Here is a 27,388-nt window from a genome sequence, read left to right as displayed (position 1 = left end):
TTCCTTTCAAATTTAAGTCTGACGGATGTCAATCTTTCTTTTAAACATACTATTTAAGATATAAAGTACCAGGTACAAACTTTTAAAAGACCGTCCATGGCATACAAGTTGTAATTAGGTTCATTATATTTTTAGCCTGCTAAATTCTAGCCCCAGAAATTATTTTTTCACAGCAAAAACAAAATACGATCACAGTCGTCGAATAAGGCAAAATATATCCTATGAAAGTGTTCTAGCAAGGCAAAAAGATATAACTCACACTACAACATATACGACCTTTTAACGTGGTCGAACAAGGCAAATATATATGACTTACACTAAAACATATACGAATTTGATTCTTTGTAATTTTATCCAGCGAGTTTTGATAACCCTACCTAGGATTCAGGTCATTCTCACAATAGACTGATGCTTCTTAGTCCAATGACTGAACAATTTAAGAAACGAAAAGAGGCAGGTTTGAAGGTGTAGATTTACAAACGAATGGGCGGATCATTCTCCGAGCGGTTCATACAATGAAAATGGAGAGACATGGAGATAAACGACGTATTGGAAAGGAAGATATGAAGTAGAATAGCAAGAAATAAAAGTAGAAAATAACAGTGGCCACAACAATAACATCAACATAATATATTCATAAGTAAGAAAGCGAATATGTTTCTTTTAAAAAGAAGCGGTTTGAATATAGGAATTCATGAATTGCGGAGAGGCAAGCCCATTTAAAGATACAGACAACTGCAAACGTTAAGGGGAAAATGTTTTCTGTGACAGATTGATATCTTCTGACGCCATTTAAAATGAAGTAAACTCAGAACTATTACTCTAAATCTATATCGGATGCCATGTCCACTTTTGGATCATTTTAGCTGCCCCCCCCCCCCCCCCCGCGTAAGCACAACATTTGGATATAAAATTTTAAACAAGTTTTAAATAATATTGAACTTGAAATTTTCTTCCATCGCGTTAAAATTACTTTCTCACTGTAGATATATTTGTAAAAATTACTAAAGCGCGGGGCCGTTGTGAGGGCGGGGCCGGATTGGGTCAAACCGGGCCAATCGGTCTAAGGCCGGCCCTGCTCATGTCACGCAGTGGGCAAATTAAGTGTTTCTTGGCACGCATGCGTGAATAAAAGGCGCTATGATGCCGTAAGTTCAATCGTAAACAAAGGTTTCAGAAAGAACTTCTATATTTATTGACAGAAGTTATTAAAAGTAAGTTTTAATTGTTTTGGAACACCTATTCTAAAGCTCCTTCTGGGAAACATACGTTTTCTAATTTAGATTAAGTGCAAGTTAATGTTAAACTGTACATCAAATTTATCTGCAATTCGTGTAAACGGATTGGGTCTTTTGAATTCGAACGTTCAGTAGCTGAGCAGAAAACTGATTACCAAAACTGAATGGTAACGATCAACTAAAAAGCGTGCTGTTCATCCCACGAAGCCAAAAAGAGTGTAGTACGAGCCACGTTTAAAGACTTTTGTCTTCACTACATATAATTTCAAACCTTGGACAAAAGTGCGAGATCACATGGATACATTCCACAGGCTTTAATTTATTTGGAGGCCTTGTTCCGGTTGCTTCCAATTACTGCGAGACAAGAATCAAAGGATTACGATTCCGGCTCATGTCGAGGGATTGAATTTACAAAGACTCAGTTTTTGTCCTCAATCTGAAGAAAGGGACTATTTAACGTAGTATGTATCAGGCGTCAAGAACAAAAGGCACTTGAGGGATTACTCAGCCCTTGTAAGACTGAAAAGAACTATTTTTCATCCATTCTACAATTTCTGTCTTTGAAAAAAAAAAGTTTCACTCTTTTGAGAAACTAAATGAAGACGATAAAATCTTAATAACAAGCCACAGTTTTGACATTCGTTGAAATAGATGCCTAGAGATCCTATAACATTTGAGGCCCATCTTTTATGCCAGCCAATCGAAAAGGATTTACGTTGAAACACCACTTTTAACTTGCTGTTATTTTCAGCCAATGAAATAGGGATTTACTCTGTAATGTCACGTTGAACTGGCTATTGTTTGAAAACTCAGTCACAATGTAATTCACATACTCAACATCGCAGTTTCATGACCTCCTGCAAGGATATGCATCCATCTTGAATCTTATATTCACAAAATGCAGTATGTACTTTCCTCTTTTCATAATATTTCATTCTGGTACCAGAGTGTTTAGTATTTTGGGAAAATATTATGACTGTCACTTGACCCCACCGCCTCGTTTGCATTCAACTGACCTAATAAACAACTAAAATGTACGTGTATACAACCCGTGCCTATCAGCGGCCGGGTAAGACAGGGATTGTGCATTAGATTAACTGCCGTGACCTGTGTTATTATATAGTAGCAGGCCAGAATTCGTCATTAAGAAGCCAAAAATAAACTTTGTAGACAACCTCTTAACAGCAGCGATAGATACACAAATGTTTCGCGAATAGTTCAAAACATTGTCTTATCTAGCTCTTTAATACCTTTTGGTACGGACGCTTGAACAATACAAGGGAACAGAAAACCGCCCCGGCATGTATTCTCTCTTGTCATTTCCTAATTACAAAAAAAAAAAAAAAAAATTACTACCCGCTGTATCACTGCCGAACAAAACAGAACAAACCTTTTGTGTTTGGGATTTTTAACGTAGCTTTAAAATTTTTCAATCATATCGCTATGATGTCTGCAGTGTGGCAGTGATGTCTAGGTCAAGGGGTATCATGCAGCAGGCAGGTAGCAACATGTCCCACCCAGTCACATTATCCTGACACCAGGCGCACCAGTCCTAACATTAACCCCTTAATGCTTGGCACCTAGCGTTTTTGTTTGTTTCGGATTATTGATAAATTCATAATATAGAATGTTTGCTTTCCTTATAGTTATCAAAGTATTACCTATCTATTTATAAGTAGTAATAGCCTGAGCTATGGTCCCGTATAAGACGTATTTTACACCGATCGCTCCAATTACGGACCAAATCTTTGTGATTTCATCCAGGTACTTCTAAGATATGTGCAGTGTTGACATGTAAGTGATATGTACTGATGTAGAAATGAACATCACAAAGCCTTCTAGACTGGCACATGTATAAAAGACTATTTCGAGCTTCAATAAACTCGTGCAGTCAAATGGGTACAATCAGCAATTATCATACTTTTATTTGAATACATTCACTGATTATCGCACGTACAGATCTTAAAGCCGTATTTGGCTTTGGGTAAGCAGTTGAAAGTGTCACTTTGATGGGATGATCATCATTACGCATGGCATGATCGACGAAAGAAGTCAGGGATAAAATCTCACATCATAAGATTTCCTGCCCTGCGGCCGTTCATTATCAGTATCAATGAGTAGAATAATGTGTCACTTGGGCCTCAAAAATGTCAACAAGGCCTGAAGGGAATACTGACGATCCAGACTGGTACAAACCATGTTTAAAAAATGTCCTAAGGTTTCAGTGGAAATGGAATATTATGGTTCCTTAAACAGAGTGCCACAAATTTCACTATGGCCTTAGTGGGAATTTTAGACTGAGGCAATGGTTCAGAAAAATTACTATGGCCTCAATGGAAATTTAACATTAGTCAATCATTTTAAAAAATCTTACCATGGCCTCAAATGGAAATGTACTATTAAAACTACATCTACTGATGGATCCACACCTAATTACCATGAACAACATATAATGATCAACACACAAAACTACTATCCATCATCTTTACGTACTGACCAGCAACCACGCTTATTTACTAATACACACTGTTACTGATCAGCAACTATTGACCAACATCTACACTTACTAGCCATCACTTTCATATATTTACCAACACATACTGACCATCGCCCACATATCCTGAGCAACACGATCGATCTTACTGACTAGTAAAGACATATACTGACCAGCACATCGGTATTATTGACTAGCACCAACAATTACGAATCAATACACAGTGATAGGCATGAACAGATATTTGAAATAATATGATCCCCCACCTGTTATGGTGCTTTGGTTATCATTATCTATGAGATGATCGAACATGAAGCTATTGCCCGGATCGAACAAGCAATAAAATAAAATATTAAATTAATGGATGGAATAACAGAGATATCGAATAAAACAACATTAGCCCCGTATGGAAAATATAAATCAAGTACATAAACAATATTGAACTTAACATAACATTTGAATGATACATTTTCTCTTATAAATATAATTAAAAACATTTTTCGAATTGCAATTTGCCCTTCTGTTATACCGATAAAATAAATTTAATCATAGACTCGAGTGACTGATCGAACTCAAATTAATATATATGTCAGGATAACCTGATTGATTTCGGTCCTTTCTAAATCACTTTAGTGACAGGTCAGCGTTATCGTATTTCTTTTCCTTATCTCTCTCTCTCTCTCTCTCTCTCTCTCTCTCTCTCTCTCTCCAACTTTTTCGGGTCATCAACCGTAACTAGTCTGTCTACTGTCATTTCCCACTAATTGGAGTACAGGAATGTAGCTATTTTCCCTTTAAATAAATAAAACAATATTCCCACCCTTGTTATTGCAGATATCGCCTTATCATAACTCAGCAGGCTAAGGCTGTGGTCAGTTCGCACTCTGATACCAATGCACAATTCTATTAACATAAATTTAAGATCTCTCTATGGACTACAAGCATTCCTAACTGGGACCATGACATAACTAGACCTCTTTGATACCTATTACGTCCCACTGTGGGCTGTAAATTACAAGTTGAATGATGTCGGTCGACACCCGCCGAATTTCTTCGTTAAGAGAATTTATAACATAATTACAAAAATGAATTGATGGACTTCACGTCTTGTCTTAACTACATTACATGCTAGCTAGCGATTCATCGACATAGACATATAAAAATCGATCCTTGGCATACCGGTTACCTATCATTTAAGACAGATAAATTAATTCTCACAATTGGTTTCAGAATAATGCATGAAATTTCTCCAATATATGATTTCTAAAACATCTGAAGGAGGTAATTCGAACAAATTTATAACATATGAGTCATTCATACAGCATTCTAGAAAATGCATGAAAACCTTTAGCATCCGAGCTCACGGAAAATTGATGTATAAATTTGAAACGGATAGATTCAACAAATAATTGCTTACTTAACACTATAAACATACTTAACGCTATTGAGACAATACTTTTGTGCCTTTCTGAGATTCGCTCTTTCCGTGTCTCTTGGACGATTTTAACGAGAAAAGTACTTTTTTTTCTTACTAATCTTAGAGTCCGTTTTCCCTTTCACAGAAAAGGTTGGACTTCCTAATTTCGCAAAGAAATTACTTAAACGCCTTGAATTTTATTTGGGAAACACACACCCTCGATTAGCTAAGCCATTAAAGAATAACGTTCTCTAACCGCTAAATTGTCACAGTCAGAATAATTCTCTCTAGTCCGCCTTGATTACAAACGAACCTGGAACATATAATTTTATGACATCCGTTTCAAATGGCCCAAGACTTCATACATGTTGTCTTTGGCTTCTCTCTACTTTTTCATTATCTCCATCTGACCCTAAGTTAACATATCTATCAGACCGAAATCTTAGCGGCCCTTAATTAAAATCTAACCCTCCTCCTAACAATAGCGGTTAACCATCGCGAGCTACAAATTTATGGCGAGCCTAGCCCATACATTAATCTCAATGGTTATGTGTCACGCTGACACTACAGAATGTACAGCGATAATATCTACAAAACTTTGCACCATTACAACCAACAATGACTAACGGAAGATAAACCTATTTTCCGTGACTCAACACAGTGACCAAGACAGTCTTTCTGATTAGCACATATATTTACAAGCCACCACCCACGCCTACTAACCTATACAGAGTTTTACTGACCAACACTCACATTTACTGATCGGCATTCTTCCATATTGGACAACACCAATAACAACTGACTAACACATATAACTATAAACTAATGTGGAAGTATATGAAAAAGAGAACTAAAGTAATGAGTATTAACATATAATTTTCGACAAATATTTTCCGATTGTGCTAACCAAACAGAGAAAGGGAAGTTCCTCGGACAGATTGCAAAAGAGTGCCTAAAAGAAGACTGGGACTGTTTTGAACATGTCTCTCACTAATGTCAGAATGCGTACCCTGATATGACCGACGGATACCTCTACTGGGAGGCATCACACATGTACCTTAACTGTCTTTGTTTCTATTTCCCTTTGAATAGATGGGGCACTTTTAATGAGAACTCTTTTCCTATTTAGGTCATTCCACCCTTCCTCTAACATAGGGTCTCGGCCTTTTGGGTATAGTATATACTTTCCTTGACCTCCGTTGTGCAATGCAGTGATACTACTAATTGGTATCCCTGTCACCTCCAAGGCCGCCCGGATCTCATCCTGGCGGGGTGGGTCACCTCACTTTATGTGTGAAATCCAAAATCTGGCAACATGGGGTGAGTGGTGTGGTGCGTTACAAACAACGTTATGTGTATACACCCAAAAAAAGTCTACTAACGCAAACAGGAAGCGCTCTGCCCCTTCCGGGACAGAGAAGAACAAGGAGATGAGTTTCACTACAAAAGCTACATTTATACGCATGCGTCAACTCAGAAAACCGAGCATTTTCAAATTCAGCGATTAACACATACTCCAATTGCATTAAGAAACGTTTTGTAATTCTTTTTAATTCGATAAATCAACCCCCCCCCCCCGGAATGTGTGTTGATACTGATGGACGATACGTGGGTATGATGTCACCGGTTCATTAAAATGTGCAATTTTGCTGCATGCAAATCATTAAGGAACAATCATGCGTGCACTTTAGGCGTATATCGATAACTAGTAACAGAGAAATTCAAAATGGCCACGGGATATAGGGTTGTGCTATTCCACGTGGATTAAAAAGTGACCAAACATAGGATTTGCTCCGGAAATATAATTTACATGTCACAACAAAAAAAAAAAAAACTTCAGCTGACTGTAGCTCCATTGCCACTAGAAATGCCGGTAAGTGAATAAAATATACACCGATGTGTGCAGCAATAATTGGCTGCAAATAATTACAGCTTTTAATGAATGGGTGATATTAGTCCCCAACCCGAAAATCAATATCGTCACGGGAGAGGGGCTGATTTGTCGGCCTGTGGCCTTTAGTGATATAATGCGACAAAATATGTCAGACAGTCACAACGAAGCTTAAAACGGGGACTGAGTATAAAACACAAAAACCCCTAAGCAATCAACGCAAGTGTTTACCACCAAAGCGTTTTTCTGAGCGCGCTAGGTATTTTACTGCTCTTATTTTTGCATAGTTTTAATTAGAAGTCATAAATTAGCTATGAGGATAATTAAGGCTGTTGAAAATTACCGAGACAAAGTTATAATTATACTCACCGAGTGACTTAAGTAGAAAGAAAGCACGATAAGAAGTGATTACATAACAAAGCCATTTAATTTGCATTTCTTTATCCAAAGGTAATACCTTTCTTTTCAAGCATACTAGAACTGGTCAGTGAATCGCAGCATTTGCAACTTCGACGTCACTCCTGAAGACCATACACGGAATGCGTGTCGATAGCCGTCTCAGTTATTTACGAACAAGGATTGACCAAGCTATTATTTCATTCGCAGTTTCATGGTCAATTATATGGTCAATCCATTTGTAGAAATAACAGAGGTAGTCCGAAGAGATATTTTTTTTTAGAAGACATTTCAGACAAACCAAATGAATGTTGTTTTTTTCTTCTCTATAGACTACTATTTCGTTATATATCCGAAGCGTAGATTTGTCACGCCGAAATAGCCGAGGTGTTCTGACTGATCAGTATTATTTTATACTATATGTATGACTGTAAGTTAAATTGCAAGCATTGATACGAACCCCTTTGCGGTATTGTATTCATCAACGACAAACACGCCACTACTAATAGTTTCTGGGCAATGTAAATAAATATAGATACAATCTTAGTCACCACTGCTCATTACTATGTATATACTGTAGAAACGTTTTGCAGTCTTCACACACACACACATTATTATTAACGCCCCCTTGGCTCAGAGAGCTTATGCTTTTGATACCACATCAGGGGCTCCCACAGAAATATTTTCGGGGGATGGAGGTGGCAAACATAGTGGTTAGCTATTAACTTTAACAGATGAAGGCCGAAACATGTTTAGAGGTGAAATCAGGGGTGGGGTGGGGTGAGGTGGGGGACGCCGAGGGACCACATGTTTTTAGTGGTTAGCTATTAACTTTAACAGATGAAGGCCGAAACATGTTTAGAGGTGAAATCAGGGGTGGGGTGGGGTGAGGTGGGGGACGCCGAGGGACCACATGCCCTTGAATAAAAACAAAGACCGTTAGGAGAGATTCAAATTGACTATGTTATCAAAAACAAAGTAAAACAAAACTTGCATAGTAAAATAACTACTGTTGTCGATTTTTAGTTACGTTCCCTTCTAGTATGACTTCGTATTATCATACGGGAATTTCTTCATAGGAAAGTAAGATTGTCTCCAGATTGTTAACAAGTGCAAGTGTTATGAAACTGATCTAGCATGGAAATGTTTCCATCCAAGTTGCATTAAATTCCAAATATATGTATATACTAATTACTAAATTTCTTTTGTTTTAAGCACTGTTCTGTTCTCCTTAAAAGGCACCGATAGTTGACACAAATCGAGGACATGTCGCTGTTTAAAATCGAGATCACAGCGGAGATTAGATAGGCACAATAAAAGTCCATGTTCTGGAGACCTTTGGAAACCCTGATCCGCTTTTTTTTTTAGCCTATCAGACGTAGAGTTTGCATTTCGTGCTGGTGTGTGTGTGTGTGTGTGTGTGTGTGTGTGTGTGTGTGTGTGTGTGTGTGTGTGTGTGTGTGTGTGTAGTTAATAACAATATTTTAGATATATAAAATCTTCAGTTTGATCGGTGTGTCAAAAGTCAACATAACACGACGTCGTATCGGGGCTTATCAACTTTACTTTATATATCTCAATTTTAATCACATTAAATGATGTTTGATGTTCGTAGAACACGACATAACTGAGTGTAAGGCAGAAACAGTTATGTGAGACGGAAAATTGACATTTACATCATGAAATTTATTGACATTATGCTCGGACGACTTGCGGGCAAGATATATAAGGTTTGCCTAAAGTGTCTGTTTAGCTTCTTATCTGCAAATCTCGATATAAAACATAGTTTTGGTCTAGACTGGGGACGTTATGATCATTCAATCTGTACATGGTCTTATCAAATGCTTAAAAAAATCACAGAGTTTCTTAAAAGAAACTTAATTCCAACAGGGAAAATTAATACGCTTGTTTAAAAACACCCCAATTCTTACTAATTTTATCTTTGTTTATCAATCAGGTTGCTTATTATAAATTTTCTAAAGGGCCTTGGGTTTAAAGAGATAAATCAAGAAATATTGTGCTGAATCGAATACACAACAACAAATTAATCCTAATTTGGAATCCATAATGTTTGGTGTGTTCATGTGATAAAATAAGTCTTACTGCTACTCTACTAGGCAGGTAGTCCGATATATCAACCCCACAAATATGTGTTGATACGGATGGATGATATGTGGGTCTGATGTGACCTGTTCATTAAAATGTGTAATTTTGTTGCATGTAGATCTTTCCTGAACAAACCTGCGTATGCTTTAGACATATACCGGTAATTGCTAACAGCCATATCGAGCGCGAAATTCAAAATGACCACATGACAGATAGTTGTGCTATCTCATGTTGATTTACAAATCACCAAACACATAATTTGCTCCAGAAATATAAGGTACATGTCACCAAAAGAACCCTTAAGCCGACGGTAGCTGCACAGCCACGAGAAATACTGGTAAGTGTATAAAATTTACACCGATGTGTGCAGCCAAATTTGGATGCAGGTAAATGTAGGCAATAATAAATAGGTGATATCAGCCCCTCTCCCAAAAACAATATCATCACGGGTGAAGGGCTCATTTATCGGCCTACTAGGCGGGTAAACCAGCCCCACACCTATAATGATATTGGCTAACGTTTTAGGGGATGCTATTTCTTATTCGTTAAAACCTGCAAAAAATCTGCAGATACTCCTGTGTCACACATGGGTGTATATTATGTACACTTGCCGGTATTTTGGGGCTGTTGAGATACCGTCAGCTGAAGGGTTATTTCGGTGACTGTGATACTATTTCCGGTTCAAATCCTATTGCTACATTCGTGTTCAAAAGAACACACAAACACCAAGTAAGGGTCCTACATCTTTATATAAAATAAAGCAAAAGTATTCACAAAATCTAGAAACCAGTGTTGCTTACAGTACAAAGCCCCACTAAAAACTGCCTGCTCTACCACTCTGCTCTTGTTTTACTAAGGGTCAGAGATAAGGGATTTTACTTAATTTACTATTTGTGCCTTATCCAAGGGCAGGAAGAAGTCTAGGCTCAGTTAGCCCTGGGAAGATAAACAACGGAACCGGACCTTTTGACAGTCTCTGGTATCAAATATCCAGAATGCAGGGATTAATGTTCTGGCCAACTGTCACTATTAACTGCTAGAATCTGATTACAGGCACTGAGAGTGAAATAATACTTAAAACACCTATCTTTGGCGACTTTATAATCCACGTGGAATAGCACAACCCTCTGTCCTGTGGCCATTTTGAATTTCAAGCTAGATATGGCTGATACCAAATACTGGTACGTGTCTAAACTCTACGCAGGTATGTTCCGGAAAGATTTACATGCAGAAACTTGCCCGTTTTAATGAACATATGACACCAAACTCACATATCGGATGTCAGGATAAACACAGATAGGAGGATTGGTTTACCGGACTGGTACTCTACGAGTGCGACTAGAATTTAACGCCTTGGAAATATACGAGATATTTATTTTCGCGCGTATGAACTTTTGTGGACGTTTCTGACGTGAACTCTTTATCGATAGTTGAATTCGTGTATGTTACGTGCTTGGATATGTATAGTCATTTAAGATCGAAATCGTTCATTTTGGACCTAAAATCCACGAAAATTGCTAAACTACAAAAATAAATAAATAAATAAATAAATAATTAGATTAAATGCTTGGACTTCATGCCATTAAAATTAAATACAGGCAGAGGGAAAATCAATGTTCGTCAAGCAAGGTAGGTCATCGCTTGTGCTACTTTCCGCTTTCAAATACAACATTGCGTACTGGCTTTCGAATTTGTCTACATATCCTTATTCTGTAATCAAAACAGAGAATCCACTTGTTTTCCAGATCACTCAAAGTCTTCCTTTTTTTTAAAAACAAAATGACGAATTACCACAATCACTGGAGGTGAAGCGAGTTGACTTGGAAGGAACTTATGATTTTAATCGTGCACTCTGATAACATATAATTACTATGCGTCAGATTTTGTCAACGTTGATGCTTGATCACGGATAATATTTCAAGTGACCTGTCCCTCTCATCAGTCGACATTAACGGTAAGGACAACGTGCTGTACAAGCCCCACCTCCCATCCACCCCCTTCCTGTTGCGATTGATCGATCTTAGAATAATGTCGCGAAATATAGTACTCTAAGCGGCCGGGAATCTCACGAGAAACAAGTCAGCTCATGATGGCATAAACACACAATTACCATTTATCTCCGCCAATATCAAGTTCATTTGATTTTCCTCACATCAGAACTGTTCTCGACATTCTGTATTAGTTGGATACAACTGCACGCATTTGGAAATGTTTATATAACCAGTTTTGGTAATTTTAAGTAGCAATGGGCTGTGATATTTTTAAGTCGGATAGCAAGTTGTTGCAGCTTATAAGGAAGTCTTGTATTGAATGAACACCGTTTATAAACAGAGCAACATGAATCTTATCGTTTTTGCCCTTAAAAGGAAGTAATGGATTTTTTAGGATTGCCTCCAAGATCAACGGAGTCCCTCATTGTAAAACGTGAATTCGATCTTAATTGTCCGTCTTTTAAGTGTAAATACGTATAAAAGCTGTATTTTCTCTGTTGAATTTTAAAAAGAAGATATACTTTGGCCACTGCTCTTGCGGATCATTTTTATTTGAACCTCATTCAACGTTCCCTCTAAGCGAACGGTAGATGTGCGCGCTATACGCTCTGCATCGTGCAAACATTACGGTGGCTTGAGCCAAAGCTTTAGATCTTCGTCGATTGCGATGCGCGGAGATGTCCGAGCGAATTAGATTTATCCGGATCCTACGCATTACAAATATATTTATGTTATATTTACACACACACACACACACACACACACACACACACACACACACACACACACACACACACAGTGTGTCCTACAATTTTATATAAAACTAAATTGAAAAACTATAATCCAAATCCAGTGTTGCATTCAATATCAAGCCTGGTCACATAACTGCCTCCTTTCTAACCCTGTCATTGTTTTAGAAAGGGCTCGAAAAATCAGAAATTGTAATTAATGTAACATGTATAGTTTCTTGTCAATTAACTAAATGAATGCTCAGCTAGCTGTGCCCAGATCAACAACAGAAAACTTGTTCTTGTTGTTGTTGTAGGGTTTGACGCCATTTTTCAGCACTAGATATTATATACTTGGCGGCCAGTATAAATGGCGGAGGAAGAACCCGAGAAAACCCCAGAAAGAACCACCGACGAGAAGCTACTGGCAAGCTTTCTCACATACCCACATTGACTCGAACCCACGCAGACAGAGGTGAGATATAAATGATCCGTAACGGTGAGCGTTTTAGACTAATCTGCCACTCGGGGCCCCCAGTAGAAAATTGCTTGTTGATAGTCTCATGTATTTAGTACCCAGGATGCTATGATTAATGTTTTGGCTAACCGTCACTACAAAGAGATATAACCTGATATTCACTGAGAGTGAATGTATGTTGATTAGGCTTTGAAAGCGTCTTGTATATCATCTCCTTATTTTGTTTTCACATCTTGAGCCTAGCTGTGTTTTGGGAAATGTTTGTTAATTCTTTTTGGTTTAGATGATGTCAACACATTATCTAAGATAGTCGTCCAGAAGACTATTATAAACGAGAGCCTGTGAAGCGGAGCACCGACAGCATTATAGCATCAGACACATTTATCTTCCCATTTCTTATTTAAAAAATAATGCATATTTTAAAACGGATAAACAATTCGCATTCAAATAAAATAAGCATGACGTTGAATTATCTAGCTCCCTTGGCGACAGCAAAATATCAACAATTTTAAATGCAATGCATTTACTTTTTGATGCATCGATATTTTCTTCAGAGTTCACCTGTCTTTATATCAGAGGTTCAAGACATTTTATCTTTGTCAGATTTATTTCTCCATGATACACGACAAAAACAATATAAATAAATTTTTCCAAAAATGACCTGAAATTTTTCCATGGAAATTTAATGCTTGTGAGTTCTACATTACAAGCAGTGATAGAGAATCTATAGAAGAACGTTGTGTCTGCATTACACGTGTTATTGTCTTGAAAAGACGATGTAAAATTTGTAACGTCTCATTAATAACAAATTCTAGGTGTGGTTCAAAAAGAACATCTCAAGATAAATTGACAGATGTTACATATTCATTTCATTTATCAATCCCAGTTTGTCATTTTAGCAAAAAGGCGCATACCTTTCTCTAGTTACTCAGTCACTAAGGCAGGATCCTATGAATAATATATCTTGACGTCCCATGACAGAATTCTTTATCTTTCTTATGGTCATTTGATTCGGTTACCGCGTCAATGGATCCTAACCTAAATCAGCAGGAATGTCGCCTCTAGTGATGAAGGTTACACATAAATAGATACCATCCCTCTTAGGATCAGATTGCAAGGTGTAGCCGATTGCGTGTATACATGCAATCAATATCCAATCATTACTTCGGCGCCCATTGTAATCTTTTTCCCATTTCACTCAAAACAGCATTTCAGTGGGACTGTCATAGCGACAAATGAATCAGTAATAGACGATAACGCGCCCCAATAAAAACAATATAAGCAGAGTCAGCGCTGAGTTACGACCTCGGACAGATCGTGTTGCCTTATCTACCGGTGTGTGTGTGTGTGTGACGGCAAAATTAGAAATGTAAATTTTATGTATTTGCCTCTATGACCTCGAAGACTATTCTGACAACCCGGCGGTAAACTTGCAAAGCTTAAAATTTGATGTTACACATACACTATAAAGGCTCTGGAATTAATGGAAGCAACAATAACAACCAAACAAAAACGTAAATTGTGGCTAAGCCAGGAATCATACTGTCAAAAATAAGTTTATGGCAGTGGAAAATTTCTAAAAAATCAAAGTGTCCTTGATGATGGATGAATCGTGTCAAAATAACTGCTGGCATCCGTGTGCTTGTCATGATCAAACACCTGGATTAATAATGTAGATGTTGCTGTTATTATTATCATTATTATTATTATTATTATTATTATTATTATTATTTAGGGCTTATAAAAATTTTAAAGGTTAAGAAAACCGCAGAAATCATAACAATGCTCTTTTGGGGTTTTGGATAATTTTTTTATATATATTAACCTTGTTTTCACGTATCCAGTTTGTAATCTTATACATTTCTAAAATGCCAGAAAACAGAGAAGGCTCTTTTTTTAAAAAACGAGTTTTATTTTAATAATTATCTCAAAAATGCATAACGTTCTTTGCATACTGTGCAAACATTTATATCACGCGTTTATTGCACTCGTAATTGTGTATCTCAAAATGGCCATTGTATGGAACAGCAACGCGTCTATTTACAGTAGTTCGCGTGATTTAACGATTCGCTAGATAGATAATGGGCACAACTTGGAATATATATCCGAATAAATTTTGTAAGGGAGATGTTGCAGAGATAAGAAGATCAGAGCAAATAATTTCGTCATAAAACCTTTTGTTTTCTTTGAAACTTATTTGATTCAAAGACCAATGCACAAGTATGAAGACTGGAGTTTGCAAGATTGAGTCATTTCACATAATGCGGAAAAAGCTACATTAATGGCCGAAGATGACGCCATGTCGTACTGGATAAAGCTTTATGACTCAATAAGATGGTAAACAATGGGTATTATGTTGAAAAAATCTCAGCACTGCCTGAAGGATAAATGTATTCATAGTGCAATCGAGCTGAAATATGCTTCAGTATTCATGTAGTACTTGGTAGTCAAAGCAATTTTTCTTTTAATAAATTCTGTATGAAATCATCACCCCAGTCTTCTTTGTCTTATTACAGTGGTGGTTCTTGTCATTCAGTCCATCTAACCAATCAGACAGCAGAGTTTAAAATTCCATCGCTTTGGTTGGTCTGCTCTCGCATTACAACGGCTTAATGATTCGTGTCTGCTCGTCGTTTCTGTTACTACAATACAATGTTGTTGTATGGAACTTGATTCCCACCGTAAGATAAACATGATTATCAAACACCTCAAGGCTATCAGCTAATTAAATTTAAGAATTTATGTTAACTTATAGAGCTTTGTAGTGCATCCTAGGGATTGAGCTAACCAAACCATTCAATAATTTTCATAAAGCTTGGTTCAAGCACCATGTACTTACAAAAATCCTTTCCTGATTTTATTTCTGGATCTTATGGACACCCCATCGCCATTATGCAGCTCTCATTCAGTTTTACCTAATACTTGTTCTAGTCTGTGTATATAATTGCTTGTACCATTGCTATGATAATTCCTTATATATGTATAATGTCGTTATATATATATATATATATATATATATATATATATATATATATATATATATATATATATATATATATATATATATATATATATATATATATATATATATATATATATATATATATATATATATATATATATATAACGACATTATGTGCAGTAATTCTTCTTCTTCTTATTATTATTATTTTTATTATTATTATTGTTGTTGTTGTTGTTGTTGTTAATGACGACAACGAGGACAGTGGTGATTATAATATCAACTTAGTTACAATTATATTACGTGATATTTCTTGATTATGGCGGAGATAGTTTAAATTATATCCCGATGGTATTTCGTGATGATGTTGATGATAGTTTAAATTATATCCCGATGGTGTTTTGTGATGATGTTGATGATAGTTTAAATTATATCCCGATGGTATTTCGTGATGATGTTGATGATAATTTAAATTATATCCCGATGGTATTTCTTGATGATGTTGATGATAGTTTAAATTATATCCCGATGGTATTTCGTGATGATGTTGATGATAGTTTAAATTATATCCCGATGGTGTTTTGTGATGATATTGATGATAGTTTAAATTATATCCCGATGGTATTTCTTGATGATGTTGATGATAGTTTAAATTATATCCCGATGGTATTTCGTGATGATGTTGATGAGAGTTTAAATTATATCCCGATGGTGTTTTGTGATGATGTTGATGAGAGTTTAAATTATATCCCGATGGTATTTCTTGATGATGTTGATGATAGTTTAAATTATATCCCGATGGTATTTTGTGATGATGTTGATGATAGTTTAAATTATATCCCGATGGTGTTTTGTGATGATGTTGATGATAGTTTAAATTATATCCCGATGGTATTTTGTGATGATGTTGATGATAGTTTAAATTATATCCCGATGGTATTTCTTGATGATGTTGATGATAGTTTAAATTATATCCCGATGGTATTTCGTGATGATGTTGATGATAGTTTAAATTATATCCCGATGGTATTTCGTGATGATGTTGATGAGAGTTTAAATTATATCCCGATGGTATTTCGTGATGATGTTGATGAGAGTTTAAATTATATCCCGATGGTATTTCGTGATGATGTTGATGAGAGTTTAAATTATATCCCGATGGTATTTCTTGATGATGTTGATGATAGTTTAAATTATATCCCGATGGTATTTCGTGATGATGTTGATGATCATTACAGTTATATTAGGATGGTTCATCTCCTCTGTTTTAAAGATAATAATAGCAATAACATATTTTTGTTTTAATTTTGACATCACCACCATGAAATTCTCAAATTGGAGTTTTATAAAGTTCGATTTTGGTCATTAAGATCGCGCGCGGGCCCGCGTGTGTTTGTGTCACCACCAGCACAAGGGGAGGATTTATGATCCCAATAAATTAGTAATTAGTAATTCCTTAAAATACATGAAAAAGTCAACACCGTCTGTTATCAGTATGATTTTGCTCTCAGCGTCTGTATCAGCTTCTATCTGTTAGTAGTGACAGTTGGCAAGAACATTAATCCCAGCATCCTGGATATTTGATACCAGAGACTGTCAACAGGTTTTGATTCTGTTGCTTATCTTCCCATGGCTAACTGAGTCTGGACAAGTTCATGCCCTTGGATAAGGCACAAATGTTTAATTAATTAAAATCCTTTATCTCTAACCCTTACTAAAACAAGAGCAGAGTAGTAGACCAGGCAGTTATGTTGCTGGGGCTTGGTACTGTAAGCAACACTGGTTTTTATTTTTTGTGAAGATTTTAGCTTTATTTTACATAAACGTGCAAATTTATAACAAGATATTAAAAGAAATATTAACGAGTGTTAGTCATGTGATGGAGAAATATGAGGTATACAGACAAACACGAACACATGTCTAGGTATTTTACAAAGCATGAGTGTGAGCAATTATTCCTGCAGTTTCGTTTTTAACATATAAAAAATGCTGGATTGGTTGCTCTTAGGTCAATTAATTACCCAAAAGTCAGTGTTTGACACGGTATTGGTTTTGAAATTATGATTGCTAATGGAAATTATTAGATAAGTTTCATATTAACACCGGGCAAATAGGCTAAGCCTATTAAATACTCTATCGCTGAAGGTCGTTCAGAAGAGTATTCTCCACTCTGACGTTATACGCCTTCGGTTTCCAAATGGTTCCGGAAAATGTTCATGCGGAGCGGGGTTGTTATATTTTTCCCCTCTAAATCTCGGGAAAACAAACCGGGTTTAAAGGATCGGGATTTTGTACTTTTTATTATAGATTGGATTGTTTGAAATGCCAAAGCAGAATAGCAATGTAGAAACTGCGAAAGGAAACGAAAATTGAGAGTCGTGTACTGCTTACTTTGACTTCAATATTTCCTCCAATACCACCCTTCTCCCATTTCTCTCTCTCAACGACAAATCACAGGGTTACAAAGAAATTCATAAGTAGGTATATACCTCTGATATCAAATGTAATTGTTTTGAAGTACGTATATAAATAATCCTCTCAAAAAGTTTATAACTGTATGTATTTAAATAGATCGCTTCGAACGTATTTTTCCTCTTGTTTTCTTCTTCACAATACCGCAAGGCTTCACATGTAGCAGAAACCTTGCAGACATGGAGCTGATCTACGCTTTTTCCAGGCCTTTTTCAACCTTATGGTACAAAGCGTGCTATGAACACGATGAAAAAACTTAAGTAAAGTAAGGTGTACGCATTAACCATACCTTTACAGACTCCCAGTATTTTAAAGGGACATAATTGCGTCATATTTACGAGCGGAGTTGTGTGGATTGAGGAGTCACAGCTATGTGGCTGTATAACCTTTAACTCACTGTAATCATCAGAAGGTAATCTGTAAAAAATCAACATCTAACTTGTAAGAAGTACATCTGAAAATGGTTGCATTCTTTCACGCGATACATATTTAGTTTGTAATTTTTGTAGTTGACATAAACGATGGTTCACGACAGAGAACTAACTGTTCGCGTTCTTTTGCACTCGACCGACCACGCTACATTTAAGGCCACATTCGACCTATTCTTTATTTACCACCCCAGTCAAATACAGCTAAACAGAAAAAAGTATTAAAGTGCATTGTGGGGGAGGGGCTGGGTCAGTCAACAGATTCATGTGAATCAATGGACTTTCGAAAGACGAGTATGTGATTTGCATTTTTAATGTAGCTTTAATAATTGTTCAGTGATATTGCTATGATATCTGCAGTGTGGCAGTTTATAGTGATGTCTAGTACCGGGTCATCATGCCGCAGACATGTAGCATCATGTCCCACGCAGACACATTATCCTGACACCAGGTCGACCAGTCATAACACTAATTTCTTAAGGCTGATACAGTTACTTGTACCGTTTTTATAAGTCTTTGGTATGACTTGGCCAGGGTTGGAACTGTTTTGAGTCTTGACACCCTATTTACTAGCAAGTGTTTACAAATATATATAGTATCAATGTTAATTCGAAAGAATACTGTATCTAAAAGAAACGAACAATGGACTAAGATAAAGTGGGATACAATTATTCATTGGCACATCAAACTCTCATGAAATATTCGTTAAAAACAATTTCACGCATCGGTCAACAAAAATTAATTAGACCTATTAGTCTGGCTCGTGACAACAATTCTAAAATTAAATCCCACGGCCATATGTCAAAATAATTGAAGGCTACTCGGATGAAGGGGTGGGGGTTGGGGGGCGGCAGCAGGTGTTAGATTAAGGTTTGAAAATAAGAAAAACATTTGATTTAGAAGTGACAATTGACAGATAATATCATCATATCGATTGATTTAATGTCCATTTCAGTGATAAACGAGTTAATTATCCACAACAATCTCTGTATCTGAGACAAATATTTTCTACTAGCAAACAATTTATTTTCTAAAGTACAAAATTTACATTGATCACTGTTTTCTCTGCCAAATGGAAATTGCAACCGTTTCAGAGGTAAAATTTCTCTTCCAGGGACTACTTTTGCCTTGACTGCTCCTGATATGTGTAGGAACAACAATCAATCTGCAACAAATGTTGAACAATCCTTTCAAACGGAATAAAATGGAAACTTTCATGACAATCATGACATATAAATTTTTCTCTGAGATAGCCTTGCTTTTGTTCACCACAACATTCTCTCTCTCTCTCTCTCTCTCCCTCTCTAGTGGGAGAGTTGAGAGACAAAAAAGACAATGATTTTGCATACAAAACAGGCAATTATTACGTGCAACCAGTATCCTTCGTTGACAATTCAAATATATATATATATATATATATATATATATATATATATATATATATATATATATATATATATATATATATATATATATATATATATATATATATATATATATATATATATATATATATATATATATATATATATATATATATATATATATATATATATATATCTATCGTGCTTTTCAGGTAGTGTGGTTTGCAAATACAAGATCAATATATATTTGCAATTTTGCAGTTAGTCTGAGTTCCCTCTGACACTTGCCATCCCATTTCTGATATTTGGACATTCATGTTGGGTGTAGGGTCAAAGTCCAAATTTAAAACTTTTTGATAGGGAATGGACTCTGACCCTACACTCCAACATAAATATCCAAATATAAAAAAATGGGGTGGCATGGGTCAGAGGCAACTCGGACTACATTTACAATATTAAATTGTAGTAAAGCTGTAAAGGCTATGAATGAATGAATGAATGAATGAATGAATGAATGGATGAAAGAATAAATAAATAAATAAATAAATAAATAAATAAATAAATAAATAAATAAAGGTTATTTGGATTTTTAACGTAGCTTTAAAATGTTGTCAGTCATATTGCTACGATGTCTGCAGTGAGGCAGTTTATAGTTTGGTCTAGCACTGGGGCATCATGCCACAGACATGTACCATCATGTCCCCCCCCCCCCGTCTCATTAACCTGACACTAGACCGACTAGTCCTACCACTAATCTCTTAACGCTGAGCGCCAAGCGAGGCAGCTGTAAGTACCATTTTTATGAGTCTTTGATATGACTCAGCCGGGGCTGGAACCCGCGACAAATAAATAAATAAATAAATAAATAAATAAATAAATGAGTAAGTAAATAAATAAATAAATAATAAATGATGATAATATTCAAAATAATAATCAAAATTGCAACTGTAGTGCTATAGTATTTACTAGATATACTTTACTAGTTAACGTTCTTTCGCCCAGGAACTGTTACATGTAACAGACACGTGTAGAAACGCTGTCTTGATTATAATATTCATGCGCGCTAAAGTGCACTTTCTGAAATGAATACTGAATACTAAATACATCTGTTTATTACGTCGAAAGCACTCAAATCAATCTATATTCTGCTTAACTTTTCTGCAACCAGTAAAGTAATCAACCCTATTTTTAGTTTTCTATCTGAAAACGAGAATCGTGTAAAATTGTGACAATGGATTCCCAATGTCGTTCATTGTTTACAACCATGGACCTGTTTACGTTAAAAACCCCGGTTTATTGAAATACAAAGCAGTAAACAGTATCTGCATTCCCATCGGAGTAATAAAATCGCCTTTACTGCGATTCATCATCAAGGAATAATCTAATTTATCCAACTCTAATCTCCAAATACTATCAAATCCCTGCTGGGGATCTAGACAATGTTTGACTAACTGGGGATCTAGACAATATTTGACTAACTGGGAATCGAGAGAACGTTTGACTAACTGGGGATCTAGATAATATTTGACTAGCTGGGGATCGAGAGAATGTTTGACTAACTGGGGATCTATACAATGTTTGACTAACTGGGGATCTAGACAATGTTTGGCTAACTGGGATCGAGACAATGGGTGACTAACTGGGGATCGAGAGAATGGGTGACTAACTGAGTGTCGAAATAGTGTGCGAATAACTGAGGCTCTAGAAAGTGCGGCTGACAAAATATTAATAAGATTAGCAAGTTGCAACACAAAGTACGAGATAAGATTGAAACTTCTGTGTTTGACATATTGAAATTTGCTGACAGTCTGTTGAAATGACACAAATATGGAAGATAAAATATGTTCAAACTTGCTGACCGTCTGTTGAAATGGTCAAAATCTGGCAGAATTGGAATATCTGATATGATGATACTTCTTTGCCTCGTGTGATTTTAGTCCGGATTTGTGCTGGTGGTATTCTATAACAAATAGAATGGGAACGTCATCGTAGTCTGTTTGCTGGCGTAACACGATTTTCTGTAGTAACACGACAATTACTACCGTATGTACTCACTTGTAATGAGTCGGCATATTTGGTTATGTGCAGTTTGCTAGCAGTTATCAGTAGACTAAACATACTAGACCCTAATCTACAGGCGCATTATGATAAGGCAAATCAGGATATTTATTTTATACAATTTTACTCGACTTATAAGCGAGTATAGACGGTAATTTAGTATCGCATTGATTGTCTGTATAATCCATTCGCCGTAGGCCGTACAGTTTAAAGAGTGAAATATATCAGTGAAGCTCGAGTCCTTTTTATGATCGTTTTAAGACAATCTTGCTGCATTTCGTTCAGCGGCTTGTTTTTTTTTTTTTTTCGTGTGCTGATGTACAGCTGTCATAGTGTATGATAATCGAACACGAGCATGATCAAGCTATCGGCATAACAAGGTTTTACAGTCGATTTTAATCGAAATGTATAACATATACTCGCTTATAAGACGAGTCCAACTGCGCCAGTAGTCCGAGTTTCCTATAACCCTTGCCATCCCATTTTTGATATTTGGACATTTATGTTAAGGTGTAGGGTCAGAGTCCATTCCCTATCGAAAAGTTGGAATTCGTCGACACCATTTTGGTGTCGGCATGGGGTAGCCGCTTACTAGCCGGTCTAGCAAACTTTAACGACCTTTCATCGAGATATACTTGCATGAAATCGATAGTAATATTATTTATTTTCTCAGAAATTGCCATCATAGCATTCTTTATGTCTTTAATCCACTGACAGACGAGACGAAAGTACGTCGTTGCTGAAATTTGTCCTTGATTTGGCTATTTGCATTCCTAGTCTCGTGACTACGCAACTCTCGCAACCTACATGTCAATAACATCAGAGGTCATACAGTCACGTGATATCAACAATAAACCATTCTAGTGTTGCTATAAGAAAACAAATCGAACATATAAATGAAAGTCAAGTAATTTTTTTTTAAAAAAACAAAAATTTGTTCGTCCGATTTAAGTTTACCCTAGTCGGAGTCTCTTCCATTGCTTGGTAGTAGTGACCTTTGCCAAAGGTCCCCTAAGTCTTGTGTATGCTATGTAAATATTTGCTATATTGTATGTGTGCTATAGATATATATTTTAGGACACCATCTGAGTCAAATCTTTTCTCAAGTTTTCATCTTGTATGTTGAGTTTATTGAAAAAAAGAGTTTTTGTTGAGTTATTTATTTATATTAGAGTTTGGAATCATAAATTTTGAAATCAATGAGTTCTAAGTAGAATCGGTGTCTTATATAGAAAATAAATAAAAACTATTGTTTTTATGTATACACTAATGATGTGACGATTATCATTTTCCTCTAGATTACAATTCTGAAGTAACACGGATATGTTCTAATAGAAGCCACATGGTCTTTGTTTCTTTATACATGCTTCTCTTATCGTTGAACATAGCCTTGTATTTACTACCACAATCGGCATATTTCTCTTCCAAAGATAAATACATAAAGTTTGTAATACGCAGTTGGTAGAACTAGTATATTGTTTGTTATTGGCTAGATGTATTAGGGCTCTATTTGCCCTTTAAATTTCAGTAGATACCATATAGTAGGTTGTTTTTTCTCCTATTCCCCATTTGTGTGTATGTTGTCCATTTCCTGCATGCTGGATTTTCTGAGTCTCTTTCGCAGGCCTGATCACTTCGCGTGGCGCCATGTATATAGCCCTGCGAGGTCTGTGTCTCTTACTTCTCCAACATGCAGGTCCCTGTAACCCTATACTTTTCCTAAAACAATTTGGAGGTGGAAGTCGAGAGAAAAAAGTGGGGGAAATATTTGATATAGAAACCTTCCGTTTATTGTTCAAAAGCGGGGTTTTATGACATTTCAATTTTTATTTTATTTTATTCAAAGTTTTTCAGTATAATCTATAAAAAAAAAAAACAATTTTAATGAACATCCATAAGACCCTATAAGTTATTTCAGAAGGAAATATTTGGTAATCCTGTGTTTCTCGGATTGGAGGATGAGATTATGGCTCAGTCGGGCTGTTTTTTGTTTGTCCGTTCATTTTGATTGACAGTCCCCATGAGATGAGAGATGAGACCGAAAATAAGTCATATTCCTATCGATTTCATGCAGGTATATCTCGATGAAGGTCATTCAAGTTTGCTAAGCGGGCTAGTAAGCGGCTACCCCATTGTTACATATATCTGATTTAATTCATATTTATTTTAATTTAATTGTTTGTCAGTTTTAAATTTTTTATTCTATTATATGCTATTATAATGTAAATTTATTCACTAGAAATGATACTTTTTCAAAAAATTGTTTGAACTTTCGTAAACAAGTTATATTTTATTTTAAAATGATTATTTCTCTGGAAATATTTTGAGGAGTGCTCGCACAGAAATTTTGGAATGACATCGCTTACAAATTTAATTTGGATTTCCAACACCGGAGTGCCATTATTTGTATTTCTACAAGGAACTGTAGATAAGAACAGTACTGACTACAGCATACGTCATCGTCATCCATCTTGGATTTTCCATCAGGATTCGAACTTGAAATTATTAGAACATTTATTACTAGGACTTTTGCAATTTAATTCGTGGATTGTTTTTTGATTATTTTTGGATTTGATTCTTGAAACCGTAAGTTCTTCTCCTTTTTTCAGTTTTACATAGTTTTTCCAGGAAAATAAATTATTTGTTAAATTTTGAAAAGCTTGTTGTTTTCATTCTGTATGTGTTAATGTTTATTCGAGCCTAAACACGAACACCATGCCGACACTAAATGGTGTCGGCGAATTCCAACTTTTCGATAGGGAATGGACTCTGACCCTACACCCCAACATAAATGTCCGAATATAAAAAATGGGGTGACAAGGGTAAGAGGAAACGCGGACTTTTGCATCAGCAGATCTGATTCTGGAGTTTGTTAGGAGTAATCAGTAGAACACACAACATAGACCCTGATCTGCAGGCGCTTTATGTAACGGTTGATCAGGATCTTTGTTGTTTGCAGTTTGACTCAATTTATAAGCGATCTGGGAGGGTATCTTTTATATTGCATTACAGAAATCTAAATGTCGAACACGTTCTGTTTGTAAGTCTTCTTTTTTTTAAAAAAAATGCGAGCTCCAATATTGGTTTGCATTTGATAATGATTCCAGCTAACAGTATGTAAGATATGTTCTGCTGAGATAACGTTTTCGATTTATCAACATTGATTACCTGCCGTTAGAATAAATTAGACATAGGGATTTAAACAAGAAATATCCTGTTTCATGAATAGTTTTGGACACAAATTATTCGATTACAAACCGTTGACTGCGGCATTATGGTTCATTTGTGTTTCCATCAGTTAAAAATATATTTTGGTCTTCCAGAACCGTATGTACTTGGTTATACGTCGAGGCAAAGTGCAAACAACAAAGATCCTGGTCTGCCATTGCACACTCTGCCTACAGACTAGGGTCTATGTTGTTTGTTCCACTGATTGCTCATAACAAACAGCACAGATCCAGATCTGAAATCCATTATACGACGGCAGATCTTGGTCTGTGAAGTTTGCAGTTGGACTCGTCTTATAAGCAAGTATGGACGTTGTTAAAACGTGGAGAGAGAGAGGCTCAGTCTTGTTGTAGTTAAGTTAAAAAACTGATAATTCGGCTAGAATGGCTTGCCATACTGCTTACCCTTGTAAGAAACACTTCCGCCTTTGGCTTGCGGAAATGAACTTCTTCCTGATGTTTTATTGGACATTGATGTTGATTAATTATAATCATAAGAAAATACTTCAGCTTATGGGTAGAGACAAATACTCCTAATACTTAGTATAAAAAAGTACTACTATTTACCAGTACACAGAACTACTACGGATGTATGAACCTACAGAAATATTCCTTGTGCATGAATATGTAGAAATGTTTCTAATATATGAGTATGTGGAAATACGCCTAGTGCATGATTATACATAGATTCGCCTTGTTCATGAAGTGAGAAATACTCCTAGTGCATGAGTGTACATAGATTCGCCTTGTTCATGAACTGAGAAATACTCCTAGTGCATGAGTATACATAGATTCGCCTTGTTCATGAACCGAGAAAGACTCGTAGTGCATGAATATACATAGACTCGCCTTGTTCATGAACTGAGAAAGACTCGTAGTGCATGAGTATACATAGATTCGCCTTGTTCATGAACTGAGAAAGACTCGTAGTGCATGAGTATACATAGATTCGCCTTGTTCATGAACTGAGAAAGACTCGTTGTGCATGAGTATACATAGATTCGCCTTGTTCATGAACTGAGAAGACTTGTAGTGCATGAGTATACATAGATTCGCCTTGTTCATGAACTGAGAAAGACTCGTAGTGCATGAGTATACATAGATTCGCCTTGTTCATGAACCGAGAAAGACTCGTAGTGCATGAGTATACATAGATTCGCCTTGTTCATGAACTGAGAAAGACTCGTTGTGCATGAGTATACATAGATTCGCCTTGTTCATGAACTGAGAAAGACTCGTAGTGCATGAGTATACATATATTCGCCTTGTTCGTGAACCTAGTGCTTGGCGGAATAATAATACCTGCTGATCCGTCATACATACATTTTCGCTAAAACTGTCTTCATGACGACTAACAAGATAACATATACATTTTTTATCAACCCACTCTACACGTTGGTATTTAATTACAGATACAATGTGTCGGGCATTTCTGCGCACGTAAGGCTTCTGTCTCCAATATTAAAACAAAACGCTTACCGAATTTGACCGATTGATGAAAATAAAATATTTGCAATGCTTACAATTTGAAAAGAGACAATTGTCACAAGAATATTATGTTCAAAAATGATATTAATTTTGGACACACGGGGTACCACTCCATTGCTTTTATGACTCGCGATATGTCGACCTATTCTGCGCACAGCTTTGAAAAGATGAAATGTTTATCCATCGGGCCTTAGAAATAAAATACATTACTTGGGACTGTTTCCGTCAGCAGTTCAGTGGAGTAATTAGGTCAGGTTTATAACTAGTTATACAAAATTCAACGTAACAATGCCAATAAATGGCAAGAGATATTAAGCAAACTAAACTAATCTTGTAAAAAGATAAATCAGGAAAGTTCAGCATTTTATATTTTTTTAAAAACAAGCTATTATATGAAGACAAAAACAATGAATAGGATGTAATGTGTTTACAATGTCTGGTTTATGGGGGAAAATTACTAAAGAATTTAGAAACAGACTATACGCCGGTTCATTTCTTGAGAATCCCGTTCTAGCGACAAGTTGACTCGTTGGGTAGCAGACGGTTTTGTACGTGTGGGGCAACTTGCAAAACTGGAAACTTGGATAAAGATGCAGACTTTTTTAAAGGTATACATTTCCATCTTTTATATATCGTATTTATTTGCATGT

This window comes from Sinohyriopsis cumingii, chromosome 4 (genome assembly GCF_028554795.1).
Source record: "Sinohyriopsis cumingii isolate HCF-2022 chromosome 4, ASM2855479v2, whole genome shotgun sequence".
In the NCBI taxonomy this organism is placed as follows: domain Eukaryota; kingdom Metazoa; phylum Mollusca; class Bivalvia; order Unionida; family Unionidae; genus Sinohyriopsis; species Sinohyriopsis cumingii.
Note: the sequence above shows the minus strand (reverse complement) of the source record.